The sequence below is a fragment of the Dermacentor andersoni genome, chromosome 11, assembly GCF_023375885.2.
Source record: "Dermacentor andersoni chromosome 11, qqDerAnde1_hic_scaffold, whole genome shotgun sequence".
Classification (NCBI taxonomy): Eukaryota; Metazoa; Arthropoda; class Arachnida; order Ixodida; family Ixodidae; genus Dermacentor; species Dermacentor andersoni.
This window is the reverse complement of record NC_092824.1, coordinates 77,315,463-77,325,095: the sequence shown is the minus strand read 5'-3', so window position 1 is coordinate 77,325,095 and position 9,633 is coordinate 77,315,463. Positions and strand designations below refer to the sequence as shown.

The 9,633-nt window shown below is 47.1% G+C and overlaps 1 long non-coding RNA gene across 2 annotated transcripts; it reads left to right on the top strand.

Annotated features, from left to right (window-relative positions):
* The first annotated feature begins 1,188 nt into the window (after nt 1-1,188).
* LOC140214013 (uncharacterized) lies at nt 1,189-9,231 on the top strand. 2 transcript variants are annotated; one of them, XR_011890900.1, is made up of 4 exons: nt 1,189-1,760; nt 1,885-1,956; nt 2,172-2,352; nt 7,052-9,231. It is a non-coding gene; the product is annotated as an uncharacterized lncRNA (long non-coding RNA). The 2 variants fall into 2 exon arrangements; XR_011890899.1 differs by having other exon boundaries at nt 1,885-2,352.
* Nucleotides 9,232-9,633: the final 402 nt, after the last annotated feature.

Sequence of the window (9,633 nt, the reverse complement as noted above, 5' to 3'; positions counted from 1 at the left end):
TCGTAGTGAGAGCATTTTAAAAGAATACGACACAACGCAAAGCTTACAACGATAATATTATGCATAGTTCTGTGCGCGAAAGTTCAATATTGTGGCTCCTACTTACTGCGCTTAGCATTTTTTGGAAACTTCACCCTGCTTTGTTAATCCGCATTTGATGTCTTTCACGCCAATTTGTGTCATCGGATATTCCGAGGTCTGTACATAACTTCGGGCTGCTGTGCTGAAGGATCAGGGTTCGTTACCAACCTCCAGGCCAACTTTTGTCGCAAAGTTTGTAATGGTAGGTGACGCTCTTCAATGACCTTTCATGCCATCTTGAGTCAGTGTATGTGCCAACTGGTATGCGCCGCTCTTAATTTATTTCACAGCATCTAGGCTGTCTGGGTGGTTCTAGCGGCTCGGTGTGTTGGTCCCAACCTTACGGTCCTTTGGGCCAGGAGTTCTTACGTACTTGTATCCTATCTTGCTGCCGACCCTGTGGACCTGGTGGGCAGATTAAGCGATCTGGTGTCTTACTATGCACGTTGCAGACCTGGTGACCACCGGTTCTCCGACGGCCTGGTGTATTGCGGGCATTGTTGCCAGCTATTCTAGTTGCCTGGTGGTGAGCCTTGCTGAGTAGGTGACCAGCTCTTATAGCAGTCTGCTGTCTTGCTTCCTGCACTGCACATGTGATGGCCAGCTCTTCAGGAGGCTTGGTGACTTGCCCGCCCTGCGGTCCTGGTGGCCAGTAGTTCTTACGTAATTGTACCTTGCTGCCGGCGCTGTTGAACTAATGGCCACTTGAGGCGGTCCGGTGTCTTCCTATGCACGTTGCAGATTCAATGACCACCTGTTCTCCGCCAGCCTGGTGTATTGCAGACATTGTTGCCAGCTGTCCTAGCGGCCTCGTGGTGAGCCTTGCTGACCAGGTGGCCAGCTCTTATAGCAGTCTGCTGTCTTCGTTCCCGTACTGCAGATCTGATGGCCAGCTGTTCAATAGACCCGGTGACTAGCCTACCCTGTGGTCCTGGTGGCCAGTAGTTCTTACGTAATTGTCTCTTGCTGCCGGCCCTGTGGAACTAATGGCCTGTTGCAGCGGTCTGGTGTCTTCCTATGAACGTTGCATATCCGGTGACCACCTGTTCTTCGGTGGCCTGGTGTATTGTGCGTTTTGTTGCCAGCTGTTCTAGTGGCCTCGTGGCGAACCTTCCTCACCAGGTGGCCAGCTCTTATAGGAGTCTGCTGTCTTCCTTCCCGCACTGCAGATCTGGTGGTCAGCTGTTTAATAGGCCCGGTGACTTGCTTGCCCTGCGGTACTGGTGGCCAGTAGTTCTTACGCAATTGTATCTTGCTGCCAGCCCTGTTGAACTAATGGCCCATTGAAGCGGTCTGGTGTATTCGTATGCACGTTGCAGATTCGGTGACCACCTGTTCTCCGGCGGCCTGGTGTATTGCAGACATTGTTGCCAGCTGTTCTAGCAGCCTCGTGGTGAGCCTTGCTGACCAGGGGGCCAGCTCTTATAGCAGTCTGCTGTCTTGCTTCCCGCACTGCAGATGTGGTGGCCAGTTCAAGAGGCCCGGTGACTTGCCTGCCCTGCGGTCCTGGTGACCAGTAGTTCCTACGTAGTTGTACCTTGCTGCCGGCCCTGTTGAACTAATGGCCAGTTGAAGCGGTCTGGTGTATTCCTACGCACGTTGCAGATTCGGTGACCACCTGTTCTTCGGCGGCCTGGTGTATTGCGGACATTGTTGCCAGTTGTTCTAGCGGCCTCATGGTGAGCCTTGCTGACCAGTTGGCCAGCTCTTATAGCAGTCTGCTGTCTTGCTTCCCTGGTTACCTTCCCTGCCTTTCTCTCATTTGCATCTCTCTCTCTCCCTCTCTTGCTTCCCGCACTGCAGATGTGGTGGCCAGCTGTTGAGGAGGCCCGGTGACTTGCCTGCCCTGCGATGCTGGTGGCCAGTAGTTCTTACGTAATTGTCTTGCTGCCGGCCCTGTTGAACTAATGATCAGTTGAAGCGGTCTGGTGTCGTGCTGCTCACCTTGCAGACTTGGTGACCTCCTGTTCTCCCGCGGCGTGATGTATTTAGAACCTTGTTGCCAGCTGTTCTGCAGGCCTGGTGGCTAGTCTTGTCGACCAGGTGGCCACCTCTCATAGCAGTCTGGTGTCTTGCTTCCTACACTGCAGATCTGGTGCCCAGCGGTTCGATACGCCTCGTGATTTTCCCGCCCGATCGACCTGGTGGGAAGCTGTTCTAGCTACCTGGTATCATGCTGGCGGCTTGGCGCACCTGGTAACAAGACCTTCTAGTGGCCTGCTCCCTTGTCTCCCACCTGCGGATCTTGTAGCTAGCTGTTATACCGACCTGGTATGTTCCTTTCCGCAGTACAGATCTGATGACCAGTTCTTTTACAGGCCTTGTGACTCTCTACCCAACCTGTGGTCGTGGTGGTCAGGACTTTAGTTGTCTGGTACCTAGCTTGCTGCCCTGCAGAAGAAGCCGATGGCAGGTCTGGCAGCCTGGTGTCTTGCTGTCTGCCCTGTGGACCTGGTGGAAAGGTGTTCTAGCGACATTGTATGCTGCCGATCAAAAGATCGGCCGTTTGGTGTAAAATCACGGGAGGCAAAAGTTTCTCTTGCTATCACGATTTGTTTATAGAAACGGCTAGTTGGCGAGTTAGCATCTTCGAATTAAACGTCTGTGCTGACGTTGTTCCTTTAATTTCAGTCATTTGCTTGCATTTAAATGTCGCCTTCGCTGCATAGCAGGCGATGTTTCATTGCAGTGAGTGAAGACGAGTGCACTCGGGAACTAGTGGGCTTACGTTTCTTCCGGTATAATTTGCACAAATTTGCTTATCAGAAATTAATTTAGTGACAGTGTACGTCCATATAACAGGGGAAATGATATAGGAGTCCAATCTGAGCTTTTCGGTTATTCGAGTGAACAGGCGCTGAGGTTCTAATGTGGTGTAGGCTAACGTTTCTTTAGCGATAACCATTTTGAGCAAATTTGATTGTCGGTCCTGTTAGTGCCAGTATAAGTGGATTTGCATTGGGAGCGATGTACGCGTGAAATTTGACCTTTTCATTGCAGTGAGTGAAGACGAGTGCACTCAGGAACTAGTGGGCTTACGTTTTTTCCGGTATAATTTGCACAAATTTGCTTATCAAAAATTAATTTAGTGACAGTGTACGTCCATTTAACAGGGGAAATGATTAGGAGTCCAATCTGAGCTTTTCGGTTATGCGAGTGAACAAGCGCTGAGGTTCTAATGTGGTGTAGGCGAACGTTTTTTTAGCGATAACCATTTTGAGCAAATTCGATTGTCGGTCCTGTTAGTGCCAGTATAAGTGGATTTACATTGGGAGCGATGTATGCGTGGAATTTGACCTTTTCATTGCAGTGAGTGAAGACGAGTGCACTCAGGAACTAGTGGGCTTACGTTTTTTCCGGTATAATTTGCACAAATTTGCTTATCAAAAATTAATTTAGTGACAGTGTACGTCCATTTAACAGGGGAAATGATTAGGAGTCCAATCTGAGCTTTTCGGTTATGCGAGTGAACAAGCGCTGAGGTTCTAATGTGGTGTAGGCGAACGTTTTTTTAGCGATAACCATTTTGAGCAAATTCGATTGTCGGTCCTGTTAGTGCCAGTATAAGTGGATTTACATTGGGAGCGATGTATGCGTGGAATTTGACCTTTTCATTGCAGTGAGTGAAGACGAGTGCACTCGGGAACTAGTGTGCTTATTATTATTTTTTCCACGATAAGTAATTTGCACATATTCGCTTATGAGACAGGTAGCTTAGTGTCAGTATACTTCCATTTGCAGGGACAGTGATGTACGAGTCGAATCTGAGCTTTTCAGAGGAGTCAGTCAACACGCATTGAGGTTCTAATGTGCTAATGGGCGTGTTTTTTTAGCGATAACTGATGCGCGAAAATTCGTTTATCTGTCGTGTAAGTCAGTGTCAGCATACGTGCATTTGCACTGGGAGCGATGTATGTGTGGAATTTAAGCTTTTCATTGGAGTGAGTGAACATGGGTGAAATGTAGGAGGTGTGTGTGCATTTGTTTTTTCCGCGATAAGTAAGTTGCACAATTTCGCTTACCGTACATGTAACTTGCTGCAAATTTACGTCCACTTGCAGGGGTAGTGGTGTGCGAGTCGAATCTGAGCTTTTCAGCGGAGTGAGTGAACACGCATTGAGGTTATAATTTACTATAGGCTTATGTTTCTTCAGCGATAACAAATTTGCGCAGATTCGTTCATCAGTACGGTAAGCAAGTTTCAGCATACGAGCATTTCCAGCGAGAGCGATGTATACGTGGAATTTGAGATTTTCATTGGAGCAAGTGAACATGAGTGTATTGGGGTACTAGTGTTTTCTGCGATAAGTAATGCGCACGTAATCGCATATGAGACATGTAACATAGTGTTCCTATACGATCATTTGCAGGAAACGTGATCGATGTGTCCAATCTGTGCTTTCCCGAGGTGTGAGTGAACACACACTGAGGTTCTGATGTACTATAGGCTTACATTACTTTAGCGATAGAAAATTTGAGCAGCTTCCTTTATTCCTCCAGTAAGTCAGTGTCAGCATACGTGCATTTCCAGGGGGAGTGATGTGTGCGTGTAATTTGAGCTTTAGATTGGAGTGATTGAACATGAGTGCATTGGGGTTCCAGTGGGCTATCGCTGTTTCCTGGAGAAGTAATTCAGAGAAATTTGCTTACGAGAGGTGCAATTTTTTGTCAGTATGCGTCCATTTGCTGGGGTAGTGATGTGCGAGTCGCATCTGAGTTTTTTAGAGGAGTGAGTGATCACGCAATGAATATATAATATACTGTAGGCTAATGTTTTTTAGCGATAACAAATTTGTGCAAATTCGGTTATGAGTCCTGTAAGTTTGTGTCGGTATACGCGTATTTCCAGTGGGTGCGACGCATACGAGGAATTTGGGCTTTATATTGGAGTGAGTGAACATGAGTGCATTGAGGTACCAGTGGGGTTATGTTTTTTTCCCGCGATAAGTGATTTGCCCATATTCGCTTATCACACAAGTAACATAGTGTCAGTATACGTCTATTTGCAAGGGAAGTGGTGGATGAGTCCAATCTGAGCTTTTCAGAAGAATGAGTGAACACACACTGAGGTTCTGATGTACCATAGGCTTACATTTCTTTAGCGATAACACATTTTGCGGAAATTCGTTTAACAGTCCTGTAAGTTAGTGTGGGTATACGTCTATATTAAGTGGTAGCGATGTATGTGGTGAATTCGAGCTTTTCATTGTAGTGAGTCAACGTGAGTGAACTTGAGTACTAGTGGGCTTATGTTTTCTTCCGCGATAAGTAATTTCTACTTATTCGCTTAATCATACATGTAGCTTAGTGTCAGTATACGTTCATTTGCAGTGGTAGTGATGCATGAGTCAAATCTGAGCTTTTCATAGGAGTGAGTGAACGCACACTGAACATCTAGTGTTCTGTAGGCTTACTTTTCTTTAGAGATGACAAATTCGAGCAGATTCATTTGTCAGTCCTGTCAATTAGTGTCAACATACGTGCATTTCTAGTGGGAGCGATGTGCTCGTAGAATTGCAGCTTTTCATTGGAGTGAGTGAACGGGAGAGCACCGATGGACTAGTGGGCCTATGTTTTTTTTGCGGGATACGTAATTTGCACATATTCGCTTATGAGACATGTAACTTAGTGGCAGTATACGTCCATTTGGAGGGGTAGTGATGTGTGAGTCGCATGTTAGCTTTTAGAGTAGTGAGTGAACGCGCAATGAACATCTAAAGTACTTATGTACTTAAGGCTCTTGTATTTTAGCGATGAGAAATTTGCGCAGATTCGTTTATCAGTCCGGCAAGTTAGTTTCAGCATACATACATTTCCAGTGGGAGCGATGTATGCGATGAATTCGCGGTTTTCATACGAGTGAGTGAACATGAGTATATAGGGGTACTAGTGGGATTATGTTTTTTCAGCGAAAAGTAATTTGCACATATTCGCTTATGAGACATGTAATTTAGTGACAGTATACCCCCACTTGCTAGAGAAGTGATGTATGAGTGGAATCTGAGCTTTCCAAAGAAGAGTCAACAGGCACTAAAGTTTTCGTGTTATAGCCTTATATATATATATATATATATATATATATATATATATATATATATATATATATATATATATATATATATTTATTTTTGCGATAACAAGTTTGAGCACATTCGTTTAACAACAGTCCTGTAAGTTAATTTCAGCATACGTGCATTTCCACTGCGAGCGATGTATGCTTGTAATTTGAGCTTTTCATTGGAGTGAGTGAACACGAGGGCATTGGGGTACCAGTGGGCTTATATTTTTTTCGGGATAAGTAATTTGCACATATTCGCTTATGAGACATTCGCTTATATAACTTAGTGATAGTATACGTCCATTTGCAAGCGTAGTGATGTGTGAGCCGAATCTGAGCTTTTCAGAGGAGTGCGCGAACAAGCACCGTGGTTCTAATGTACAGTGACGTTCCAATGAGCTTGGCTGATGTTTTTTCTCAGGTTTCTCAGGTTTTATTCCTACACGGTTTGCACGGTGGGGCGTCAGTTATTGCGTAGCTCACTGGCGGTTAATATCGCAGCACGCCAGCACCGGAGGTCGAGGACGGGGCAGAGCTCGCGTATTAGCCTGTGTCACCACAGACTAGTCAGACAGAGAAGTGCGTCGGATACGGGAGAGGGCCGCGGGTAGAGAGGAGCACTTGATTTGCAATGCTCATTTGTTGCTTAACGCGCACGTGCCTCGCGCGAGAACTTGGTTGCTTTAAGATTTAGTCAGTGCACCCAGTTGCCTAGCTTATATGAAGTGTGCTGTAGATCAGATGCAGTGGTCGGCGCTAGGAACCGGGGTCCCTAAATTTCGTCTTCTCGCGCTCCGTAGCATTGACTGCATATCGAACAGTATGCAAATTCCCGAAAACCGAGTAAAACACGTGACAAGTGTTTATTTGTGCCGGAAGAAATTGCCAGCTCTCTCAAATGTTTTTTTACAGTTGCAGAGCAGCGTGCTCACTGGAAGGGGCGATGATGGCGAGGATGTCTCCACCACGGACTTCGAACGACAGTCCCTCGACCAGGAGCAAGTTGGTGCGCGGTCCGCTGCACAGCCGCTGCCCCAGCCTCGAGTGGTCCTGCTCAAACGTCAGATCTCGAATCTGTGTAAAAGCGGCCACGTTTATGTTCACGATGAAGTGGCCATTGGCACCATTGCCCACAAATGTGGACAACGCGTTGTTACGCGTGCGCGCACACACGCGCACACGCATACGCGCACACACGCATACGCACACGCACACGCATACGCACACACACACAGACACAGGAAACAGCGCTGGCCATAAGGCCAGAAGACAATGACGACGTGTAACGCCGGTGACATGCACGACGACTGTCATGTCAAGTGCCGTGAGCCGAACTAATTTAGTGTTGGCAGGGGCAGGTCCTGGTTAGTCTAAGGAGAGCTGGAGGTGGGGCAGTGGGAGGAGAGATCATCGAAATACAGCACCTATAGGACCGGGGCTTACCTAGCTGTCCAATTGGTAAAGGCATAGGAAAGACAAGCAGTAGAATGTTCGTTGAACGCCGTAGTTGGGATGGATAGCTGGTGGAACGGAAAACTAGACGAAGTTTCAGAAAAGTGTCTAAGCATGACGCGACTGCCCCGCCGCCTTCTGCCTAGGAACGCACTTCTGCTGTCCTTGTCGTTACCCGCCGTGGTTGCTCAGTGGCTATGGTATTAGGCTGCTGAGCACAAGGTCGCGGGATCGGATCCCGGCCACGGCGGCCGCATTTCGATGGGGGCGAAATGCGAAAACACCCGTGTACTTAGATTTAGGTGCACGTTAAAGAACCCCAGGTGGTCGAAATTTCCGGAGTCCTCCACTACGGCGTGCCTCATAATCAGAAAGTGGTTTTGGCACGTAAAACCCCATAATTTAATTTTTTTTTTGTCCTTGTCGTTCGCTGTACGTTCGTTCTTCACCTAACGTGACGTAGCCTAACCTAAGGCTAACCTGCTCTAATTACCCCCTGGCTATTGTGTGTTCTGGCGCTGGTTTCACCGTGGAAATTTATTAAGTATGAAGTATTACCGCATAAGGGAAGGCCGGGTTTAAATGGGCACGTTTAAGTGTTCCAAGTTGCCCGCTGTGCGCAGAAGCATCAGCTGCGCATCGCCGTTACGAAGGCCTGGAGCGGAAAAAGGGAGCAATGTATAGTAAGTTTCCACGCTGCCGCCGCCGAAGCACCAATCGGCATCGTTTGCATGTTACTGACGGCGCAAACTAATAAACGTGTGGCATTCTTCGCAACTCTTACTACCAACTGCGTTCGTAGACGAAAGATGGCGGGGCAGTATTGATCTATTGTAAAACGCGCAATTTGAGTGTGGTTACTATCGGCTGGTCAAGCTGGTGCAGCGAAGTCTGCCGAGGCAACCAGCCTGGAGCGGATTGTCCGAGTTTCGCTTGGTTGAAATCTAGTTGAGTGTCCATACCAATAGAAATTGAGACCCGAGGGCTACAGCACTGGTAATCGGTGTGGCCAGTGTTGCATTCCCGCACGAGCATATGCCGGAAGTACGTAATTCGTCTGAAGTTTAAACTGAAGTGTTTTGCTTACTTCAGCCTTTTTATTAAACTGTTTCGATAAATATAGACAGTAGCAGGAGGAAAAACCGCACTCATTCAAGCACCCTTGTTGATAGATGTTCCCTTACTGACCGCGTATGGGGATCTTTTATTTGACCGAATAAGGCAGCCAGAAAACAGTGAAAATAATTTCTATTGAAAAAGACGTTTGGGAAAAAGGTGATCTCGCACTACGTTTGAGAGTTCCACCCGCCGCACAGCAGTGCAAAATTTTTGAGATATTCGCAAGAGTGTTTGTTATCCGCATAGTGTTTTCACCAAGCCACCAAGGTGGTTAAGGAGCTTTTTAACCCTGTAATGCCTAACGCACTATCTGTATACTGCGCTGTTTGAGACGGCAAAGTTCGAATTATCGCGAGTGAAAAACAAGTAGCGACAGTATTAGGCTGGAGCCCATTGTAGTTATTGAATAGCTTAAGATTTCAATTATCATGTTGATTGTTAATTATCTTCGCTCATACATAGTGTGTTTAGTACAAATGTACCCTCCACGGCGAGAAATAAAGGTGGAAAAATTCTGTGAATTTTCTGTGATGCACAACTGTGTTTGAGCATTACAGCATTAAATACTCCCCGATATGGTTGTCAGTGTCGTTGGATGCTTCGAACAGCAAAATGTCCAAAGTAAGTATTGGAAAACTTCAGCAACGGGCGGCCTCGTGAACGGACAACGAATCTTAGTGGCACCCGACTTCAAGGTGCCTTGCGGAAATCGCCCTCGAAGACGCCACCGGTAGAGATCATTCAATGCAGCTGGATGACTGAATGCGACGACTCCTGTTCAGACGCGCGTCGTGATTCTGTAGCCGGGAAAGGTACGCGTACTATTGGCATTTTCCGTTGGCTAAGCAATCGCCGTACATGAATGAAGAACTACCGTATTTTCGCGATTCTAAGCACCCCCCGATTCTAAGCACCCCCCCTCT